Source organism: Protopterus annectens, chromosome 1.part0, assembly GCF_019279795.1.
Source record: "Protopterus annectens isolate FY-2018-M chromosome 1.part0, PAN1.0, whole genome shotgun sequence".
NCBI lineage: Eukaryota > Metazoa > Chordata > Ceratodontiformes > Protopteridae > Protopterus > Protopterus annectens.
In genome coordinates this window covers 1,509,340,204-1,509,365,639 of record NC_056725.1, presented here as the reverse complement: position 1 = coordinate 1,509,365,639, position 25,436 = coordinate 1,509,340,204, and positions in this window count along the sequence as shown.

The window sequence follows — 25,436 nt, the reverse complement described above, 5'->3', positions numbered from 1 at the left end:
TACATGTGACAGTATGAATTGGTGAACAATATAGGCAACCCTTCTATTACTCAGAGAACACTCTCCACCCACGTATCATACACAAACACACTTGGCTAGCAACAACCACTATATTGGTAGTTCCCTGCATACTGCCTCACAGATAGTAACCACAGTGTGGTTGCAATGGACTACATGCCTGTTGACCACAACAGTGCCACTGATATCAGAAAGTACTTTGATGTGTTACATCTCCTGAATGAGTGTGTGTTATCCAGCAAGTAAAAGGACATGGTACCCTGTTCCATCCCCTCAGTAGCCAAATAGGTGTGTACAGTGGCCCTTTTGCCATGTTCCCCACTGGACACCTGCAACAACTGCAGAGTCTACAAATTTATCCCACAAAGGGAATACCATGTCTTATACACATGTCCTGCATGGACAGACACCACTAACTCCACTGAATACCTGTATCATGCTGTTAATGTAGGTGCAAGCATGCCCTCAGTTACAAAGCCAGGTCTCAGCAAATAAGGTCAGGAATGCTACATCAGAAGATAACAATTTGTCCACACAACATGCCCCAGAGGCCTCAAGTACACTTCCACACATCAAAGAACATGCCATGTGGGACATGTGCACAACCCAGACACTGCTCATGTTATGGAATATAGATCACATACATGGGAAGCAGTGCACATCACTGGCCACCCACAACAGTAACCCAGATGAGTGGATGGTGAATACAATACCCACCCCTGGGGACCACTCCAGGGACTACACCCCTGAGCTACACTGGGGATTATTGTCATGCGGCATGATGCCAAGGTATTCCCTTGGCCTAGCCTTGTAGAGCCTTCAGGCCCATTCACCTACTACACACCTGTGATGCAATGAACCTATGGATCTCAGTGCTGGCAAGTGTGTGTGTGTGTGTGTGTGTGTGTGTGTGTGTGTGTGTGTGTGTGTGTGTGTGTGTACAGGAAAGATTTTGAGGCCATTCACACTCACTACAACCTCCACTGCCCTACTTTATCATGCCTGCTGATGTCAGTCACCTTGAAAAAACCCTTTGGCCATGTTTCAGCCCTATAAGCTCTGTGGCGCTTGCAATAGCTGTGTAATACTGTAGTATAACAGACTAGTTAGGTAGGAGTTTTACTCCCAGTCCTGGTAACTGTGATAATATGTGTGTTTGTGTTTTTGTTGACACCTGATTTTGTGGACATTCACACTTACTACACTTCCCTTATCCCTCCTTTAGCACTGCTGCTGATGTCACTGACCTTCAAAGATACCTTTGGAGAGCTTTCTAACATGTAAGCTCCGTGGTGTGTGTGATAACTGCGTAACACTGTAATAGCAATACATAGCTAGATAGGAGTTTGAAACTTAGTATTGGTAAGTGTGTGTGTGTGTGTGTGTGTGTGTGTGTGTGTGTGTGTGTGTGTGTGTCATCAGTATCCTGTTGGGGTGATTGTATAATGACAGGATCCATTACAGTGTAGGTTTTGCTACATTATTATATTGAGGACCTATATGTCCCAATGTCCACATTACAAGGCCAATAGTTTTCAAACACTATAGAAGCTGTTGTAGACAATCCCCAGCCATAAAGGTCTACTGCCATGTGCTATTACTATGGGCAGTATGGATTAGTAAACAATATAGGCAACCGTTATAATACCCAGATTCCATTTTCCACCCACGGATCATACACAAACACGCTTGGCTCTTTCTCTCTTCCTTTCTTACTTTCTCTCTGTCTCTCTCTCTCTGTCTCTCTCTCTCTCTCTCTCCCTCTCTGGTAGATGTGGAAAAATACATATTTTTTGCATAGGCAGCAGCTTGACTGTTGTCTGCAATGCTCATAATCAGCTGATGGTTTGTGCACAAATTGGAGTCCCCCACTTGGTAACTGCATGTGGAACAGCTGTGGTATCATTCCTATAGCCAATTGCATGGAAATACACTCCTTTATGTAAGCACTTCATGTGTGTGTTGGTCGTTTTCCTTCACTGTGAGCAGGACTTCATGTTGGTGTCTGACAAACAGCATCACAGAGGATAGTTGGAAATACCTCTTACAACAAACACTGTGGAGACAGGCCAACAAACAGGAGGGGAATGTTCAAGACATGGGGACAGAATGTAAGTATTGCTGTTCTACATTTGAAGTAATGTTGGTTTAACAGAGTTTGTGTGGATATGGCTGTTCTGCATGATTTAAAGTCTGGCATGACAGTGTTATGTGTTTGAGGAAACTCTCACCTGTAGGGCTATCTGCAGACTGGCCAGAGTTTGGAGTCTTAGATGTGGTGTGTTACTCACACATTTTCTGTCTTTAGAAATGCAGTAGCATACTCTGATGATTGCAGTCAGTACATCGTGACATCCATGTGTGTTACTGACTTCATATCCCTCAGAAAAGATATATCACAACAAACCCTGTTAAACCAGCAATTTTCTCAGTTTATCACATCAATATGTCAATATTGGCCCTGTGTTTGTGCCTTTGTCCCCCAAGTCTGTCACCCTTTGTCCATATGTCATGCAGTAAGAGGTGCATATATACAGTATATCATTCCTGATAACAAGCCAGTGAAATATCAGACTGCCAGACATGTTAAGTATAGTAGGCCTTATATTTGAGGACAAAAGCTGGACATTCTGTCGTAGTCTGTACAGTAGTGAGGTCTGTATACTTATGGTGATTGTTAACAGAGTGTCAGTATTGTGTAGCAGTGTATTGTGTACAGGCTGCAGTAGATGTCAGTGTTTTTGGTCCTGTTCTATCTGACACTGCATGCTGCTCCAGTTTCTGGTACCCTATCAATGTATATGTTTGTAGTGCCAGACTGAGACATGTCCCATACGACAGTCAGGCATCAGACTACACTGTGAATTGGGCCAGTATATGTAGGGTTAGTGTGTGAGTGGCAAATATGAGGATGGTTTTGTTCACACAGTCCATATACTGTACTATTAATTAGGCTTACCATAATGTGACTGTGTTGAGATTGGTTGTGGGTATGCACTTTCACACTGGTGTCTGTCACTTCATGCTGTTACATGCCTGTAGTGCCTGCTATATTTGCAATTACATGTGTATTTCCCCATATGAAACTTGGGTCAGTGTTGTGGCAGTCTGCCTGTGGTTTACACAGCGCTTGGTGACATTCTTAGAAGCTCAGTATATTTACCTAGTGTGATGTTATGTCTATATATTTGTCAGATGTACTGTTGCCTGGCCACCATATGTGTTGTGTATTTCTGAAAAAGCAGTGGGATGCTGTGAAGATGTATGTCATTAACTAGTGGGAAGTATGTGGGCTTGGGACCTCTGCTCCTTCAGTTAATATGTGTTAGGACAGACAGGAGGGTGTGAATGCATCAACTCTGTGAGCTTATCTACTCTAGTATTTGTTATATCCCCATTTTCATGTCTGTAAACATCTTTGCCAGGCTTGGTCCACATGTCTTGCACTAAGGAGTTCTGTGTATTCCTTTGGACTGACCAGATTTTTTCAAGACTGCCCATGTTTATTGGTCATATTTCTGCTGTATTCCATGGGATCATTATTGTGATTTGTGTGGTACTTCACTATGATGATTTTATGATGTCTGTCAGTAACTGATGGCATGCATGTCACTTTCAGAAGAGCCTTCCTACACAACATGTCGGTTGACACAACCCCTGTTACTGTAGCAACATTCTATATTTATAACTGCAATACTTACATTACGTCCCTTGCACTAAGATATTGTGAGTTATGGTGCTGAGGTATGACTCCACTACATGTTATGGGAATATGTTATATATACATATATATATATATATATATATATATATATATATATATATATATATATATATATATATATATCTGGGGTCTATATTAGATCATCGAAACGGCTGAATTTTGAATGATCTAATATTGAACCCAAAACTCGAAAGCTGAACACAGCGAAGCTGCACAAAACCAAATTATTTCCTAGGGAAATTCATACAGTGGACCTTGGGATATGTACTGGAGGTACCATGGTGTAAAGACAGTATACCATCAACCATACAGGTAACTGATTACACTATCCAGTCCAATGATGCATGTGCTGTGTGCAAAAACACTATAACAGAATGGACTCACTGACAAGGTAGTTAGGACTGCTGAACCCAGGTCTGTCAAATGTGTCTATGACTGTGTTTGTCAATGTGTATATGACAGTATGTCATACTATCTATTGTTCATTAACAACCAGTACATCCCCCATTACCATACTGTAAAAGGCCTGGTGATGTTCTTCACTTAACAGGAAACTCGGGACACACTTTACCCTAAAAGCTCTGTGGTGTGTGCAATTAAGGCCAAACACATTAGTAGCAATAAGTACCAAGGTAGGGGTTCTACTCTCAGTGTTGCCAAGTAAGTGTGTGTGTATGTGAAGGAATCTACTTCAGTTTGCAAAAAATATATGCCCCAGGAGATTATTTGTCCGAGAACTAACTGGCAAAAGGTAACATTTCAAAGCAATCATCTTGTGGAAATACATTCAATCAACACTAGTAGTGGATGTGTAAATGCCCTCTTCCCCACTGTACAGCTGTACAGTGATACTAGAGTTGGTGTATATGCATAGGTGTGGTTGTTGTGGGCGCAGTCACCAACATTGGGGTTATTGTTGTGTGTATCCCCCTGCTTAGTGTGCTGTTATACTGTACAGTTTATGTTAACAGGATAAGTAGTTGTTAATCACACTGTGTGTTTCTACATCATACACACACTCTCCAAAATGGGGGGCTGTGCCACCCACACCAGCACACCCATGTTTACCAACTCCAGGATTGCACTACATTGGGGAAGAGGACATATACCCTGCCAGTACCATTGTCAATGATATTAAACTGGTGGACTGATTAGTTACTGATGAGATGTTTTGGCAATTTGGTCTTGGCGGAATTACATAGGCCAAAATGAGTTCACTGCAAAATGAAGTACATCCATGTGAACAGTATTCTCTGTGTATTGCATCAACACCAAAGCCTCTGTGTGTATGTTATTCAAAAACATTTGGTGTGTGCCAGCCAGTACACTTACCACTGGCCACACTAGAAGAGCTGCTTACATCAGCCACCATGCACTCACCTGTATACACCCCTCAGACCTATCAGCCATGTGGCACATGCAGTAACTGTTATACAGAGCTGTTACTTGTGTTCAGCTGTACCCGGGATATGGCACAGTCAGTGTGTCACCACAGTGCCACACCCCTTGTAGGAAAGGACAGCAGACCAACATCCTGCTGACACAGAGACACCTAGAACACAAACAGAATACATTATGGAGACCACAATCAGTCAGTGTTAATAACAGCTATAAACCAGATAACCACGATAAGACCACGGGCACCTTGCTCCAGCTGGCTAGATAAACTCACTGAATAAACTCTATGCACCAAGAGGCTTAAGCAAGCCAATAAAGGAATGGTAGTTTAAAAGTTCTTAACGCAATTTTATTATTCAGAAGCGTTTTCGCCTTGCACACTGGCGTGGCTTCTTCAGAGAAAACAACAATCACAATAAATTAAATCAGCCATATATAAGTTGTAGAAAGGAAGTGATGTCATAAACACATTTAAAAATATTTAAAAATACTTTCAATTTCCAAGTTTCCAGTAATATTAAAATGACAATAAAGAATGAAAATGTTTTACCACCATATGAGTGATTATAACAAATATATTATTGTGTAAAAGTCATAGAACAATACTTTAAAATACCATTTTAATTGTGCCAAAAGTCTGGCTAAAAGTGTCAAGACTTTTTTAACATTAAAAACCTATGCTGACCACATAAATCGACTTGTTACTAAGTCAACCTAACTTTTGTAAAGCTTATGTAAACTGAATAAACAGGTAAGTAATGATACTAAATAAGAATATAAGTATACTATATAGAGCTAGACCATCATTAAGTATACATTAAAAATACTTATCGTAAATAACTTCTCAATTTCAAAACTGGTATTATATTACAATTCTCGTTTAACCCAGGAAAGTGAAAAGCATCTGTTCTAAATTGCCATTCAAGCTCACAAATTTCAAGTAATAATGGGGTGGGACCCCCCCCCTAAAGGAAGTTTGTATTTGATCAATGGCCATAAATGAGAAACTATGGCCAGGCTGGTCTATAATGTGTTTGGCTAAAGCGTTGCTGTCATTTCTATTTTTGATTGCGTACAGATGTTCGTACATACGATCACGTAATCTGCGATCAGTCTTTCCAATATTGAAAGAAGGACAGCAATCGCACAAGGCAATATAGACTATAGATTTGCTTTCACAGTTGAGTGGCAACCTGATAGAGTACTTGTTATCTCTTACAGTAAATGTCTGGCCCGCTCTAACTTTATAACACCTATTGCAAAAGCCGCATGGATACATACCCAATCTCTTATTGAACGATTTATTAGAAAAATTCCTCTGCAATAACTCTTTTAAGTTAGCGTTCCTTTTAAAAACAAATCTAGGAAATTGTCCGAATTTTTCTGTTAGGATAGAGTTACTTAAGATGAATTCCCAGTTTTTCCGTATGATTGTGACAATGGCCCTAGAGTCAAAACTAAATGTAGTGATGTAACTCAAAGAGGAGTCAAAAGATCTTGTAATGCTAGTACTTGTGACTCCATCTGTCAAGGTGGTGTCAAAGAAAGATGAATCTTCGAAAGTAGACTGAATTTCACCATTAGGATTATTAATGGATAAAATGGCCTTAAAATGTCCATTAATCCTTTTAGTGTTTACTTCAGAAACCAATTCATCAATAAGTTGTACCGGGTAACCTCTATTGGAAAACATATCTGACAGAATATCACATTCTATGTGAAAGTCTTCCAACGTACTGCACATCCTTGCTGCTCGAACCAATTGTCCCTTGACAATGGCTCTCTTTTGTTTAAAGGGATGATGGCTGGAAAAATGCAAGAATGAGTTGCAGTACGTTGGTTTTCTGTAAATCTTTGAAACATAAGTAAGAGATAGATAATCCTTTGACAATTGCACATCTAAATAGTCAATGTCTGACGTAGAAAATTTATAAGTGAATTTTAAAAAGTCAGTAGTACTATTAATAGTCTTTACAAAATTATTGGCCGCAGTGCTGTCACCTTTAAATAACACAAAGATATCATCCAGATATCTAGTGTAAAATTGGATTGATTTCATGATAGATGGTGATGGGAAAACGAAATGTTTTTCCCAATATCCCATGAAAAAATTAGCCACCGAAGCCCCACAAGGAGAGCCCATGGCTACTCCTTGCTTCTGTAAATAGTACTTCTTGTCAAAGGTGAAATAGTTTGAAGACAACACTATGTCCAAAATTTCAGTAATAACATCAATCTCAATCCTTGGAGCTTCAAATTCCGTAAGGAGGAGGGCTATCCACTCTAAGGCTTCCTGGTGGGGAATTAAAGTATACAGGTCCACGACATCAACAGTGAGGAAATTATCCTCACTATTGAAGGGTAGACCATTGATCGCCTCAAGAAAGGACCAAGAGTCCTTACACACTCCTGGAAGACGTGCTACATACTTCGACAACAGTTTGTCAACCAATCTAGCACTAGGGTATGTCATGGAAGACCTTCCATCAATTAAAGCTCTCATGGGTGGGTTGTTCAAGTCCTTATGAACCTTAGGTATGCCGAACATAACAGGAATTTTAGGTAATGTTATATCAATATAGTTGTAAGTGTCAAGGTCTATTTTGTTTTCGAGAAATAAATCTCGAAAGTATCCTCTAATTCTGTTGTGTGCAACTTGTACCTCGTTAAAAGATGCTTCAACATATGCTGGTGACTCTAAAATGGAACACATCTTGTCATTATAAATCTGGTTATCAAAGATAACCAGACCACCACCCTTGTCAGGCTTTATTAATCTAACTGAGGTGTTACAAAGGTTGCCTAATAGTTGGATCTGTTCTTTAGATGTGTTAAAGTCATAAGTCATCCGCTTCCCAGGTCTGTCACTAAACATATGCCTGAGGTCAACTTCACAGACTTGCTCAAATAACAGTAAAGAGGGATGCAAGGGTGGATTAAAAACACTTGGCAACCTTAAGGTAGAAGGAACATGTAAAATGGTATCACTGTTAAAGAACAACTTTAAATTAAGTTGTCTTACAAAACATTTTAAGTTAATAATTTCTTTGGAAATGTCTCCAAATCTACTCGGTACAAAAGTGTAACCATACGCCAAAAGCTCAACAAGGTCATTTGTAAGTGGAAGGTCTGTAAAAATGTATATCTTAAAGTCGCCTTTTTGATTAACAATAATTTTCGGGCCTTCCGACCCAGGAAGAACCTCTGAAGCAGGTGAAACTTCATCATTAATCAGTCCAGCGAGATTAAGATTGGTCAATTCCAATTCCGCCCCTTGTTGGAGCGTTGGCGGGGATTGCGTTGGCCTAAAAAATTCTTATTACCGTGATCATTCTTTTTAGGATAGTTGTTACCTGCATTATTGTTGGTATTTAACCCTTTAATTCTGTTGCTACGTCTAGGGCCAGTTTCAACATTACTATGGGACTCTTCGTCCAAAAAGTCATCATTACTGTCATGAAGTAAATCCAAGGTGGTGTCAGGTTGTCTTACCCTAGCATCAGAGGTTTGTTGATACGTTTCCAAGACTTGAAGTCTAGGATAAGCATTACCATTTTTGTACGCTTGCCTGTCCCTCACAAGCTTTTTACCTTTGTTAAGTTTCAGTTTAGTCAGTAATGCATCTATGCTAGTCAAAGTACGATCATAATCGTATTTGAACATAGGAAAGTTCAAGTCATCTTTTAATTCTTTGTCAAGTACTTCAATTTCAATTAAAAGCTGCCCAATCTGGTTTTCATAATGTTTAATGATGAGTTGTAGTAATTGGATACCCTGATTTTGGAATAGTTCCTTCAGTTCAGTAAAAAATGCTAAATTATTCAATAAACCAGATGGAGAAAATGAATTCCGTAAACCCTTCGGAATCAAACCTTCATGTATACATTGTTTGAAGTAAGCAGTTTCTAATTGTAATTTTTTCAATTTCAGAACCTTGTTGTCAAATGTCTTAAGTTTGTCAGTAAGGGGAGCAGTATTTGCACCGTTGTTAACAGGTGCAGCATTGCCAAGATTCTGATTTAAAAAAACAAAAGCGTCTGTATTTTTCATCCATTCTGCAAGATTAGAAATATTACTTACATTGCTGCCACTGATAGTGTTGTTGACACCATTACTAGCTGAGTTAGTATGCTGAGTGTGTAAAGAAATGCTCGGTGCTTCACTAGGCTCAAAATTTGTTTGAATAACAGCACGCCCGTTAAATCCGGATGTGCTAGCTCCATAGTTGACCATATTGTCATGGTTAAACCTTACGCTTGCTCCTTGGCTAGTAATCAAACCCGTTTCATTCGAAACAGCAAGCGGAACAGCAAGCGGTTGTGCTGCCGGAATCTGATCTTCAGCAGAACCAGGAGTAACAGCGTGAGATGGTATCAACCCGCTCACATCAACGGTTACGGCATTCCTATTCATCTCCTTCCTTTCAAAAGCATCAAGTCTTGCATTTAGTTGGTCAAGTTTCACAGACAAAACTGCGAGTGTAGTAGAAACCTTGCCAAAGAAATCCTGGCTTTCACCATTAGCATCCGAACTGGAAAATAAATGCGGAGTGCTGGGGCTATCAGGTCCATCCGTGGCCATTTAAACGAACTTACATAAGCTTTACAAAAGTTAGGTTGACTTAGTAACAAGTCGATTTATGTGGTCAGCATAGGTTTTTAATGTTAAAAAAGTCTTGACACTTTTAGCCAGACTTTTGGCACAATTAAAATGGTATTTTAAAGTATTGTTCTATGACTTTTACACAATAATATATTTGTTATAATCACTCATATGGTGGTAAAACATTTTCATTCTTTATTGTCATTTTAATATTACTGGAAACTTGGAAATTGAAAGTATTTTTAAACATTTTTAAATGTGTTTATGACATCACTTCCTTTCTACAGCTTATATATGGCTGATTTAATTTATTGTGATTGTTGTTTTCTCTGAAGAAGCCACGCCAGTGTGCAAGGCGAAAACGCTTCTGAATAATAAAATTGCGTTAAGAACTTTTAAACTACCATTCCTTTATTGGCTTGCTTAAGCCTCTTGGTGCATAGAGTTTATTCAGTGAGTTTATCTAGCCAGCTGGAGCAAGGTGCCCGTGGTCTTATCATGGTTATCTGGTTTTTGTTTTAATAACAGCTATAATGCATCATGGCTGGACAGCTACACACCCTGAAATTTAAGCATTAATCATTCCAGCTGTAAACACGTTAAACAGCATTACATTGCTAAACCTTAGTACATTCACCCTGTGCATCAGAACCATATTAGCATGTCCCTGCATTGATGGTATGGATGACAGGGATGTGGCACAGGTATCATCATATGCACAGGGTGTGTTCTGGGTTTGCCAGAGGCCTGGGATGAGCTGTTTGGTTGACATCATGTGTGTGGGTTAGGGGGTTCTTTATTAAATGGGCTGTGCATACGTGGTGTGTGTAGGTATGGAGGTCCCCTAGCTGTGTTGGTGATGTGTGTGTGTGTATGTATGCACACATTTCTGCCATGTGGCTGCCCTATAAAGGAGTTTGTTTGACAGCTACAGACCTTACATGGCAGGGTGTATAGTTCATCGTGTCGACCATGGACATGGGAACTGTACCTGCCAGGGGTTCCACAGGCACTACCAGGCAGAAGCCCAGATATGGTACTCTCCCCTGATGATGACACTTGTCCGCTGGATCCGCATCCTTCTTGGGACTGGCCAGGACCACATGCACGTGGCCTGCTGCATTGTGGTGTGGACAGCACCCCCCCCTACAGTGTTGGTGCTGGTACTGCCACTATGAGTTGTTGCACATCCACGTAGACCTCTACCTGTTGGTGTTGCTGACCTACGTCCACATAGCTGATGCCCTACTCCCACCACATGGTCTACCACAGTCACTACATGGTTGAGGATTCCCACCATCTCTCCCAACCATCTATCCATGACCTCTGCAAAATAATGGTGGGCACCTGCAAAATCACAGATGTTGTCACGTACAGCAGGAAGAGTAACCCTCTGGAGCCTCAGACTATCTCTGGTGTAACATTCTATACATGCCTGTGCTTACATGATGGCCTGAAACATGCATCTGGTGACACCTGCTGTGGCACTTCTGCCTAGGGCATGATGGCCAGCAGCCCTCCTATGAGCACCCATGTACATCTGCCTGTGTGTACCTCACCAGTAATCCAGCTTTGACTGCTGTGTACAGACACACTTGCCGTAGTCACCACACTTTCCTGTCCCATGCCACCACCTACCAACTGTCCCTCATCTATGGCCACTGGTGATGGGGTATGTATGGGCATTGTGACTGTGTGCAGGGATGGGTTGGATAAAAGTGGGATGTCAACCAATGGCACAGATTCAGCCCCTGACAACCCTGCCTGTGCCTTACTATTTCTATCATCATTGTCAGAGTCTGTATGGACAGTAACATCAGTTTGCCTGCAGGAGGGACCCTGACCCACCTTGCCACCTGTGAGGGGCAGACAAGAAATGTAAATTAAGACCTGTACATTATGGTTTACTTCTACACACACACACACACACACACACACACACACACACACACACACACACACACACACACACACACACACACTTACAGGTGAGGTGGCACAAAGATATTACACAGACCTCTTATTACCCAACAGTCAACATGCATGACATATGGTACTCAACAACATGCACTGCAGCCATACTCAATCCTTGTTACCAACATTATACATCTCTGTGATGCATGAGTTGTGTTAATAGGTGATGCCCCTTCCCCTGGAACACACTGCACCCATGTACACAGTATTGCAGTGCACCTGTACAGCACACTGGCATGTACTGTGCACCATACCTCACAAGTGTACACACCATTGCTGAATGTGTATATGTGTGGCAGTTATGTTTGCTCTGTTGCTCACAACCCCTGTATGTTTGTCTGATGCATACCTGGGATGATATGAGGACTGATGTCAGTAATTAATGCCTGTCCTTTGATTTGCAGATGTCATCATTAGCACTACATGTATGTGCAATAAAATCCGGTTACACTGACAACTTTCAATGCTTAATGTGGCTATAAGGAGTATACACACCCTTGTTGACATGCCAGCCTCTTCTATGATATGCAATGGGGCCACAATACTGCATTTGTTAACATTGCACACACCTGATATGTGACATATGACCTGTGCAGTCCAATGCAGTATCAAACAAATGTGTTAGTCATGCAGATGCTGAATGAGATGCATACAATATGTGGTTTGCATAAGTGTGCACATCCTTAACTCAATGGTTTGTTGAAGCACCTGTTAAATGAACTACAGCAGTCACTATTCCTGGAAGGGATATACTAGCATGGCCCATCTTCACTTGCCATTATTTGGTCACTCTGCCTACAAATGCCCCCCAACTCTACCAGAATGCAAGGTCAGCTCATGTGCACAGCCCTTGGAGGTTACACATTGGCTTCACTATTGCTGTAGAGTCAGGGTTATGTCTGGCACAATTCATAACCTTTACTGTGTTTAGATGCAGCATTTCTTAGCAAGCTTTGTATGTATGCTTCAGTTCACTGTTGTGTTTCAAGCCGGCACCCCGCATCCTCAGCTTTATTGCAGATACTTGACAATTATGGGTCACACAAGTGTTATTTTGCAGTGTTCCAAATTCCAAACACAATGTGTACCAGCCTAGTTCCAGCTAATGAACAGCAAACCTAAAGGTGTACACTGGCACCAGCAAGCTAAATATTGGGGATGGCAGCCCTGAGGTGGGGTGAGATGTTGCTTGTGCACCACACGTATCTTTATGAATACCATCTGTAGGTTTGAGCCTTGGTCTCATGACACCATTACACATTTCAATACATGTCTTTGGGAGACTTAATGTTATGCTTCTGCTACCTGAAGAGAGCCCTGGATGATGTATCATGTCTGATTACCCTAACCCATAGGCCACACTTATGCAGAATCTATGCAATTGTCAACACAGGTACTGCAGAGGCAGTACTTGCTAGACATTCCTGCAAGTCCCTCAGTGTTGCTGCATGTTTCTGGGCAGCCTCCATGACCAGTTTGCAACATGTTTTGTCATCTGTTTTGAATGGACATCTGTTTATTTTCTACATCAATGTTGTCCCATACTTCATACACACGTACATAACTGCACTGTTTGCCATGGTAAATGCAATGATGAGGTAAGGCTACCTTTCCCACTCCTGAGTGCTACCTTTCAGATATGGGATCCATTTAATGGTTTGTAAGATGTGTGCAAGCCACGGCTGCCTCTGTTGCAGGTGAGTGGGCAAATGTCATGGACATACATCTTGGACAGCAGACCATGACTTGGTGTGACATTGAGGCCCTGTACTTGATGGAAGGTGTGTACTCAAGAAAAGTGAATGCTGTCAGTGCATCACATGCTGCTTCCACAATATGTTATTTGGAGTGTGTGCACACATATGCTTACAGTGTTTGTTAAGGTATGTATTCCCCATATTTGCTGTCCTAACATAGGATTCCATATTACACATTCATTGCTCATGTTAGGATCACATTACAGGTTGTAAAAGGTGTGGAATGTGGTATTGTGATTTGCCGTTGTTTATATCAGGAACAGTTGCCATTGTAATAGTGGTGTATACACTGTTGTAGCCACTATATAAGGGTAATGTGTCAGACATGTCCCTACTGTAGGCCATTTGTCCCACTATTATGTTCATCTCTGTCCACACATCTTGCACTAACAGGTTGTTATGTATACTGCAGGATTCTTACATACCCTTCAGATATGCCATCATGGTGACCACTGTGATGCAGTGCGGTTAACACCAACAACAAGTGAACATGTACAGCATGTAGTATAAGCAGGTGTGTTAAATGTATGCATGGAAATTAGCATGGCCATAACATGGTCGTTGTATTGGCAAACCTGAACAAAACAACACCATACTCACCAGCTATAGGCTGCTGCCCTAGTTGTATACTAGAGGGACCTAAATAGTTGTGAGAGAGAAATAATGTCAGTAGCCACACCTGTGGCATTGGTACAGGGTGGGAGCAGCATTTCAGCACATCAACAGTGCAAACCAACAATACTAGAGATTATGCACATCTGTTCATTACTACACTGCAGCAACAGACTATCTTATCTGACATATGCATGTAGATACTTTACAGATTAAAATGGATAAGCAACAGTGGTCTAGTAATGTTGCCTGGGGCCTTACCTGCACGCTCCTCATCCATTGTGTGGGTGGTACCTACCTCCACAATGCTGTCTTCAGCCTGCTGACTTGGCTGGTGGATGGGTGCCCCAAGGCTGGCGAGGAGCTCCTCAACATGTGTCAGTGGGGGCTAGATGGCATGACCCCTACTTGTGGCTAGCTGGTCCCTCCTAACTGCAGCAGCAGCATGCTGACAGGTGTGGTGGATCAGATTGGAGCATCAATGCCACACCTGCTCATAATTTCGGTTGTGCCGACATCGTTTACCCTGTGGACGAGCTCATTCCACAGGGCGGTCCTCTCCTGCAGAACCTGGGCCCTGTGGCCGAAGAGGATGGCATGATGCATGATGATGTACTGGATGACTGCATCATTTTCCAGGTTTGTTAATGCAGGCAGACATTCCTGGGACATTATACCTGCAAGACATAAACAGGAAAAAAGGTCACAGGACCTCATACGGTTGTCCAGGTGAGCACATCAACAATGGATATTACTTGCAAATAATCCAGACTGTACCATAACACTGTAAGCTATCATGGCTTTGACATCTTGCATTACACTCCTGGCCCTGATCTGTCCAGTTCCCCCAATGCTGGACACTTGATGGCATAATCCACTATTCACGATTCATTTCTGTGTAGAGGGATGACATTGGCCATCATCCATGTGGATGGTGTGTGGATGGTGGCATATGTGTGCTTGACTGTAGTGTGTGATGGAACTATGAAAACATGCCTGTGTTCATGTAGGAGGCAAACTGTGATGTTCTCATCGCCTTTGGATACTTGCTGCTGGTGCCATCAGTCGGCATTATGTCCATGCTCACCACTGATGTGAGCAGGAGTGTAGGTGATGTGCATACCCCCCTATACTAATATTGTGGACAAGGTGCCACTGTTCCCACCTATCCAGCCTGATGCAGTTTGCCTGTATCCACGGCATGTGTGTATGAGGTGTGCTTTACCCCCAGTACAGGTTGACTTGTATTACTGGCTCTGAGACTGCATACATATGTGTAGACATGGTTGCTATTGGCCTTGGTGGTTTGGATATGTCTGATCTCTAGTCATAGTCACTCCTACAGGAAGTCACTTGAGAACCTACATGCTTGCTCAGATAGAGGTGTACTTGCTTCCAAGTTGTGTTCTGCACCTATGTGTCCCTGTACAGCCACTATAACAACCTATTATGTGCTTTGTGTCTTGGTGCTGTCCACCAAAGGGGATTACACTTTAATTGGTGGAGGATGGTTGTACAGGTAAGGTACTGCTGATTCCATATAGCTACAGTGGATATGAAGTGTACACACCCCTGTTACAATGCATGCTACTTGTGCAATTGAGAATATGACCCCACAAAAGCACATGTCAGCACAATCCCCACCTGCGATGTGTCCTATAGTCTGCTCAGTTCAATAGGCAACATAACAACCTGTCCTGTGGAAACATCTTCTTCTTCGTTTGGCTTTTCCCAGTTAGGGGTCACCACAACAAATCACCTATCTGCTCATGATTGGCAGTGGAGTTTTACGGTGTTGGGTTGTCAGCCCGGCACCCAACCTTCCACAGAAGGCACACGCATGCACGCACTCACGCCTAGGGCCAATTTAGAGTGTCCAATCCACCTACAGTATGTCTTTGGAACATATGGGAATTAATACTCAGTACAGTAAGCCAGGTGAATGTGTGTGCACACCCTTTCACTGATATGTTGTGTAAACACCTGCTGAGATGATTACAGCATCCATTTGTCTTGGTCTGTACTCTAACGTCATGTCACATCTTTACTTGGCAATGGTTGCTCACCTTCCATGACACAGCTTTGTTTCTTTTTCAATAGAATTGTACAGGTTATAGGTCACATTTGAGGTGAGAAACATTTTGACATAACTTTCAGTGGTCTCATTGGCATACTGCACACAGACCTGGCATTCCAACAGGAGTGTGTACACTTTGATATCCAGTGTATATGAGTGTTGATATAGCTGTTAGTGGTAGGCACGGACAGTGATTCATAACACAGTTGTACACATCTCTGATTACTATGTGATAAGCATGCCTACTGTAGTACCCATATCAGTGGGGTCTATATTAGATCACTGAATGCTTAAAAAAGTGAACAGTGATTAATTGACCCTATGTAAGTGAAAGCTTACAATGTTGAACTGCCAGAACAACGATTTTTTTCCAAGGGAAAAAAAAATGCTGTTCCAACAAAAAAAATAAAAATAAAAAACAAAACACTTTAAACATTACATTAAGTGGGTGGGCTGCACCCCCCCTACTTAAATATACCAACTCCGAGACTGCACTACTGTGCCAAAAATGGCAAAGTAATGAAGCGGCCAAGCAAATTCTTTTCCAGGGAAAGAATTCGCTTAAAAGCTGCTTCGATATTTTGCTATTTCAGTCTTTTAAGTTCGACCAAGATGCATTCGAAAGAATGCGTCTTCGGTCTTCTAATAGGAACCCTATCAGTGTCATGGCAATGCAACAATCAGTAGCAGTACACATTTCATTTTGTTGTATGCAGTGACAGTGATATTACATACATGTGCAACATCCACATCCTATTTTCCAGACTGCTTGCAACCCATGTTATTACTTCTGTGCCTTTCAGCTGAACATATGCATACATACACATGCTCAGGGGATACCTGGTACACATTTGTGTTCTATGTCATTACGGCACACTGTATTTACAGTCCTGCAGCTCAATCATACATTGCAACCTGTTATACCAGGACTTCTGGTCATTGGTCCACATCACTGGGTGGCAAAACAGGGAAGTCAATTTTGATAAAGTATCAATATAGCTGCCATAACGCAAGTATATGTGTAAGTGACTACATATATCTGTCACAACTGTAAACATTGTCTAGAAGAACACTGTACAGTTGAATGTTATTAATTCAATATATCACATGCAGTTTAACACACACATCTGCAACAGTGCTTTACTATGCTCATGCCCTATATAGGTATCCTAGATTTACAATACAGACATGTATAATACTCATATTCACATGTAACATATAGATATGGGCAACATCCCATTAACTGGCCTAGCAGTGGCACAGACATGACTGTTTGACAGACACTCTAGTGGTTGCTATATGTGAGCTGTCCTTTCCCAGGGTGTGTTAGGCTCTTCAGCTATGACCCAACCTATCCACCTCTTAGAGCATCACATGTGGGCAAAGTCTAACATTGGGGGGGGGTATACAGGGACAGATCATAGATAAGCCTATTATAAACCTATGAAGTTTGTAGCATGATAAATGTTGCATTACCATGACTGTTCTGAAGGTGGTGGGGTCTGAAACACATGTGTCTGTCATGACGTCATTGCTTCCACCTTCAGCTATTTACCAGACTAATATAGATGTTTGGAGGAACAGAACAAACACTATGATGGCTAAATCTTTACATTCTGTGAAGAGTTGCACACTTGACAGGTATGTCCCAATGCAGACAGAGCCAGATGCTATGTCCATTGCATCTGTTCAGCAGGAGATCATTACAGCAAGTATTGATGGCACATATAAATCTTTCATAATCTCCTATCCCATTATTACAGACCAAGTACTACATTCAATTACATGCTTACATGTTACACATACCTCATTTATATTCAGGTTCCTTCTGTGTACAAGATGTCTTCTTGTTTCTTATTTTGAGGTTTTATGTGTGTTTTTTTTTTTTGGTGTCTCTCTCTCTCTCTCTCTTTCCACTACTGGGATTGAGCTTGTTTGAATAGGTTGAAGCATGGCTTTTGTAGGTGATGCTCATGTTCAGGTGATGGCCTTGGCACCAATTGCTGTTCCCCACTTGCTCTTTGTTTGCAGGCAGCTGTGTAGTTCTTCCAATAGCCAATGTCATAGCAACCCACTACTATAAATAACTACATCATGTGGATCATGTGGGTGTTTTCCCTTTACCTTTCCTGTATGGAAGACCTCATTCATGTGTGGGGGCAGCAGTGTTATAGACAGCAGGTAGGAATACCTCTTACAACAGGACTTGTGGACACAGGCCAACTACATGTTTGTATAAGGTTCCAAACCTAGGGACAGTGTGTGAGTATTGCTGTTATATGCATTGAATACTGCTAGTTTTAGAGGGTTTATGTGTATATGCTAGTTTTGCATGGAATGCAGTCTGTCTGCATAGCTGTCAACTATGGGCGTATCCACATGATGGCCAGAGGATTGGCTGTTATGTTTTTTATGTTCCACACACAGGTATTGCCCTTGACATATCAGTGGCATTCTCTTTGTTGATTGCTATCAGTACATGGCAACATCCATTTGTGTTTCCGACTTCATATTCCTGAGTAAGGGTATGTTGCAACCAATCCTGTAACACTGGCAACTTTCACAGTTTATAACAGCAATATTTCAAATATGGCCCTGTGTTTCAGCCTCTGTCCTCCACCTATATACCAGGTTTGTCCAGATGTCATGCAGTAAGAGGTTGATAGGTATGGTCTATCATTACTTAGTGCAGACATTCCTGCTATCATTCCAGTGATGTTGTGGACTCCCACACAAATTGTGGTGTAGGGTCTATATATATGAGGGCTACAGCTGGACAAAGCATGTGTGACTCTGTACAGTCTGGAGGTCAGTCTATGGAGAACACTGTTATATGCCCTTGTAAGACATTTTATGGGGGAGGGGAATTAAATGTTTTTAACCTAGGCTGTTACAACATGTGAGGAATATCAGTAATAAGAAACATAAAGGTATACGGCTGTACATTTTTATATGTTTCACCATGGGAACAGTGGTGGGCTACAGCTTACTGTCTTGCACACAGTTCTGTTTGTCAGTGTGATAGTGATGATTTAAGTTAAGCATTGTTATGTAATGCATACATTTACATTGTGATAATTAATACTTTTTCCCCTAGGGGGTTGACTACAGAGTGTAATTTGAGGCTGTTGAACTACATCTGTAAATAAGTGTTGATTGATTCTTATCTTCAAGGCAAGTGTGTTTTTTACTGTTGTACTACTTGAAGGCTTTAGCCTAGACAGCAAAGTATGTTATGTTTTGCAGATTACTGTATCATATGTTTTCTTTGAGAGTTGCTTTAATTAGTTATTATGTATTTCAAACACCTAAATGCTTTAAGAAATGGCATAGACAACTGAAATAGTGCACAAACATTTATATGTATGCAAACTTTGTGTGGTGCCATGTAATGTGCATTGTGGGTGGGTATATGTTTCATGCAATAATTCTCATTTGTAGGAAAGAATCAGACACGAGCCATTAGAAAAGGTGGCAACTGTAGGAATAATGGTTGTCTGATATTCTGTGCACCTTCTATATGTACTCTCTTTATACATATATATATATATATATATATATATATATATATATATGTATATATGCATATATATATATATATATATATATATATATATATATATATATATATATGCACACACACACACACATACACCTCTGTTGGCAAATCATGAATTCACTTCCTGCTGACCTAACTTCAGAACTCTCACTGTCTCAATTCAAGAAAAGCCTTATACAGTACCTTAGAACACGATGGCTATGTCCTTGCTCTACACCTGACTAACTCCTTCTTCCTTAACTGCGTGCCTAATGAGGAGTTCTTGCCACAATGAGACTGTATCTTAATTATAAGGTATGATTTTATCAGCTCTATAGTAACTTTATGTGACTGAATGATGTTTTTAACCCTTTAATGTATGTAAAACTGCACTGGAAACTGGATAACATGATATACATGTATATATAAATAGTTTTTGTATGTATGTATTTATGAATGTATCTATGGATCTTTTCTCCCTGGGCCTCCACTGAAAAAGGTCATGAATACAGTCAGACTATCCCGGTCAACAAATGTTAAATAAAATAAATAAATAAATAAATAAATATCTATCTATTTATCTATTGATATATATATATATATATATAAATATATATATATATATATATATATATACATATATATATATATATATATATATATATATATATATATATATATATATATATATATATATATATATATATATATATATATATATATATATATATATATATACACATACACACACACACACACACACACACACATATATATGTGTGTGTGTGTGTATATATATATATATATATATATATATATATATATATATATATATATATATATATATATATATATATATATATATACATATATATATATATATGTATATATATTTATGTGTATATATATATTATATATATATATGTGTGTGTGTGTGTGTATGTATCATTAGAAAGTTTAGTGCTTCCACAGTGTACATTCCCTGTGGTAGACTGACTGTTCTGCATGATATGTTAGAGAAATCATCCCAACATCTTACAGCTCAGATGGCTTAGTGGTAACTTGTTATGGCTATGTTGTGCAGGGTCCTGAGTTCAAGACTTGCAAGGACTGGTTACTTTGCTGCAAGGCAGAACAATTCAACTGTGGAGGAAGGGATAATAGCAATAATTACAAGAGGTCCCCATTTTGGGCCCCTTCACCCCCATTTACAGTGCCTTTGGTCAGATGTTTTGCAGTGAGAGTTTCAGAGTGTGGACCCATTGTCTGAATGCACTGCACACACACACACACACACACACACACACACACACACACACACACACACACCTATATATATATATATATATATATATATATATATATATATATATATATATATATTATATAGATACATAAATACATTTCCCTACTGTTGAATTACTGTGCTGCATGATATGTTTGAGAAAACATCACACATATCTATAGCTGAGATGGCTTAGTGGTAACTTGCTGTGGTTATGTTGTACAAGGTCCTGGGTTGGAGACTTGTGAAGCCTGATTATTTTGTTGCTGGGCAGAACAAGGGATGTTGAATACAGAGTGATTAAGGCAGTTTTAAGCAGTTGTAAGTGGGTTTGCGCAGGTTTGTGTGGCTGTAAGCAATGCTAACTTCCAGTTAAATATGCTTACAGACAGCCTTAAAAGTGTTTAATCTGTGTAGGCATTGCTTAGTGCCATGCAAACAGGTTTAATCCTGCTTACAAGTGCTTACTTCCACTTACCCCTGCACTAATTTCTTTAAAAGAAAAGAAAAAAAAGGGTGATAGGTAAGTAGTGAAAAAGGGGGCATGCAGAGGGAAAGACAATAGGGAAAGTAGCTAGGGATGTGAAGGACGGGTGTAGGGAAGGTACACAGCTATCTATTTCTTGTACAGCAACAGCTGTGCATATATACTGAATTTGGAGGCATATTTGGACACTCAAACCCCTGAGAGAGGGATGCAGACAACAATAATGTGTTGTGAAGCCATTTAGACCAGATTACATGTGTCCAGTGGACACGTGTGCAAAATGGACAGCTATTTATGGGGCAACATTTTTTTTTGGGAACAGATTGCTCTTTTCTTTTTTTAAGATGAGAGTGAGATGTTGGGGAAGGATAGTAGGTATATTTGAGGAGATAAGTTGGGTAGGAAGACAGACAAGACAGCATACTGGGGTGGTATATGACACATGTGGGGTAAACACCTTTGACGGGGAGGGGTGTTTGGAAATCGGAAGCCCATGAGCTCCCCAAATTGAAACAGTGGGACTGAGGTCCTCACCCATGGGCAGTCACCACTGCATCTTCACAGTCCCGAAGGTGGCTGTGCTGGGGGCTGAGCAGGAGGTGCAGGCTGACCCTGTAATTGCACCACACATCCCTCAAGCTGGCATAGCAGATCTCCAAATTCCTTTCAGAGCTCGCTATGCACCAAACCCCAGACCTGGCTTTGAGTGACAGGATCCTGTCTGCACCCACTCCCAGGGGTGGGACGAGCCCCATCCCCTGAGGTAGTTCCATCCTGAAGGTGGTGCAGGACCAGTGGACGAGGATGTCCTGGGGTGGGTCCCAGACATGCTGGGGCCCGGTGCCACAGCCAGACGAGGTGGGAGAGGTGGGTCCGCTGGGACTGACCTTCCCAAATGTGCTATGGTGTTTTCGTTTTAGAACATATGTGGGTTAGTAATAGTCAACACAATCCAGGATAAGTTATAACAGCATGCATAGATATTCCCATTAACCCAAAACAACAGATTTGGAACAGTTGCATAGCAAACAGAACACATGCATCTATGGAACCACAGTGGCCATTACAATGGCATGTAGGTTACATTGATAGCAACAGGCCACCAATGATAGTATTTCAACATGGAACATTAATAGAAACACATTTAAATATTTGTTGAACAATAGGACATATGTCCCAACAGTAGGTTTGGTGTGAAACATACCCATTGATTTGTGTGTTTAGATTATTATTGCAGATATGGTGGGGGGGGGAGAGATGTCAATTAGCAACTAGTATATCCTTGCAGTACTCACAACTTTAATGATCATTGCTCTAATTATTACTCTACAGGTATTATTACAATACCCTATGGCCTTGGTTTGGGCAGTGGTATGTTTGTACACAGTGTATACTTCAACTGTCTTATAGCTAAATTCTACTTCTCTAACCTGGTAGACCTGTAGAGGGAATGTTTGTTAACACTACCTGACTATTTCTACATATATTTCCAGATTCCTAGTTATAATTCTGCACATACCTCTCAACCTCTTAATGCATACAATCTGTACAAAGCTTGACAAACTGGGGGTACAAATAGGGACATTTTAAATATTGCTCTTATAAACATTTAGAAAGTTGCTAGAGTAACAGGATTTGTTTTAATATAGATTTTATGAAGGGTATGAAGTATGAAACTCAAATGTATGTCATAATTTAGTGACTACAATCCTGAGATCATCCCAGTGATTTGCCAGGAAAATAGAGGAACAGGCCAAAAATATGAGGCAAATATCTGGACATTCTGCAGAAATCTGTACAATTGAGAGGTATGATATGCATACAACTTACTACAACTCCCAGGATTCAAACCATGGCTGTGTGTGCATAAACACATCAATTTGTGTTTCATCAGAGTGAGCTATTTAGAAAGTGCTGTCTTTTCTTTCAGTGTTTTCTGTCTAAGTCACTCTTGGTTGTGCAATCTGACCTTGTAAGTACAACATTCTTATACAGACATTCCTAGACATATTTTTATGTAGCACAGTGTGAGAAACAGTTGGCACAACAGTACTATTCTCATACCAGATCTTGGTGAATGCAACATGTGAGGCCATAAAATATCAGAGTAAACACAACCAGTCCAGGATTTAGAACTTTATTGCCAGGCAGTTACACTTTTATTTAAATATGACCTATATGGGGCTATTACTGTCATGCTTTCTGGTTTATTCAGTACAAACCATACACATGTTTTATAGTGCCAGGTGACATTTTACTCCTTTATATTTATTTGGTATGACTACTACAAGCAGGATTGTTACTCACCAGCCTCGCAACGCAGCCTTTGGAGCTTGCTGGCATGGGTTTCCTGATTCACAGCCCGCTCAGCTGCAGCTGTAATGAAAATAGAGAAACATTTATGCATACCTATCCATCACATACACAGGCTGGACTTTGGTAAACAATTATTGCTATGAATACTTACACACTGCTGGGACATCTCCCCCTGTCTCTTGCTTCTTGGACCTACTGTTCCAAGAGCTCTCTCTTCCTCCATTTCAAGTCGGCATAGTGGTGCTGGACCTGCTCACCAGTCCGAGTGATACCAGTGGCACTAGTGAGATCATGGGTGAGACTTTCCCAGGCTTCTGCTTTATAATGGGAGCCCAGGTACTGGTCCTGCAGCAGTCTAATGTCATGTTTTTTTACCAGGAGTCCTACCATGACCTTGGACTCCTGTATGCCCCAGCACTGAGCCCGGAAGCACATGCTCTCTCCAACTCCTGCCATACTGCTTACAGTGGAGAACTACAACCAGTTATGAGCTGTATTCCCACCTGTGGGGTTTAAATATGGCAGATTTCCTGCCCTTTGCCATGATTTGACAGTTTTGAAAATGCTGAGCTAAGCCAAGCTACAGGCAAACTTGCTTAGCTAAAGTTGGCAGTGCTTAAAGGGGCAGGTTCAGCATTGCTTATCAATGGGCAAATCCACTTAGCTGGGCTATCCATTGCTTAGTATTCATATGTATACAATGCTTACACCCGGTCAACATAGCTGTGCAATGCTTAGCACTGATTATGTTTTATTATATTCGTCTACCACCTGTATAGGATTGAGTCATCATTCACTACATAATATTAGATTTATTTACCTTCCCTGACATCCCCCAATGTGCTGTGATTAATTTATTCTTGTGTGACTATACTGTATGGGAGGGCATCACTACTTTATTACACTGACACCTCACATCTGGGCCTAATACACTACTCTGTTTGAGAAAAATCAGTTACTTCTTTCATAAATATACAAAAAATAAAAATTTTAATGTTTACACATACAAAATGGAAATGGCTTTGGTGAGGCTCAACCCATGAATGACTATATGTAAGGCATACGCTCTAACCACTACACTATTGCACTTATGCTTATGTTGGATGTCTATTGCTTTTTAATTTATCATGCTGTTTCAGCTGGGCTACACGTAGCTAAGCAATGGGCACACCTGCGCAGCTACACTTAAACTTTATTGCATGTATAAAAAAATGTATTTGTTGTGTTTTTTAATTGCACCCTTCAGAATATCCATGCTTTAATGCTAAACCTGTTATTCCATCAACTTTCTGCTTTGTGGGACGATTGTCCCTTATGGCTTTGTCCACATTCCTTACTCTGACAGGTTGGGAGGTGTGCACTATGTGCTTATGCTAAATCTGTTATTCTATCAACTTTTGTCTTGGTAAGGACGATTGTCCCTTATAGCTTTGACCAGATTTCTTACCCTGAGGGGCTGGGGGAGTTACCAGCATTTTTGCTCATTTTAAATTGCCAAACGGCAATTCTGGAGTGCAGGGGGCATGTGTATTGTGAGATCTCTGCTCTCAGACGCCCCCCCCCGCGCTCGTACATGGAACCATGTCTGTTTTACAGCACGGCAGCATGCCTTCATACATATGCATAGCATGCTGCCATGGTGAATAGG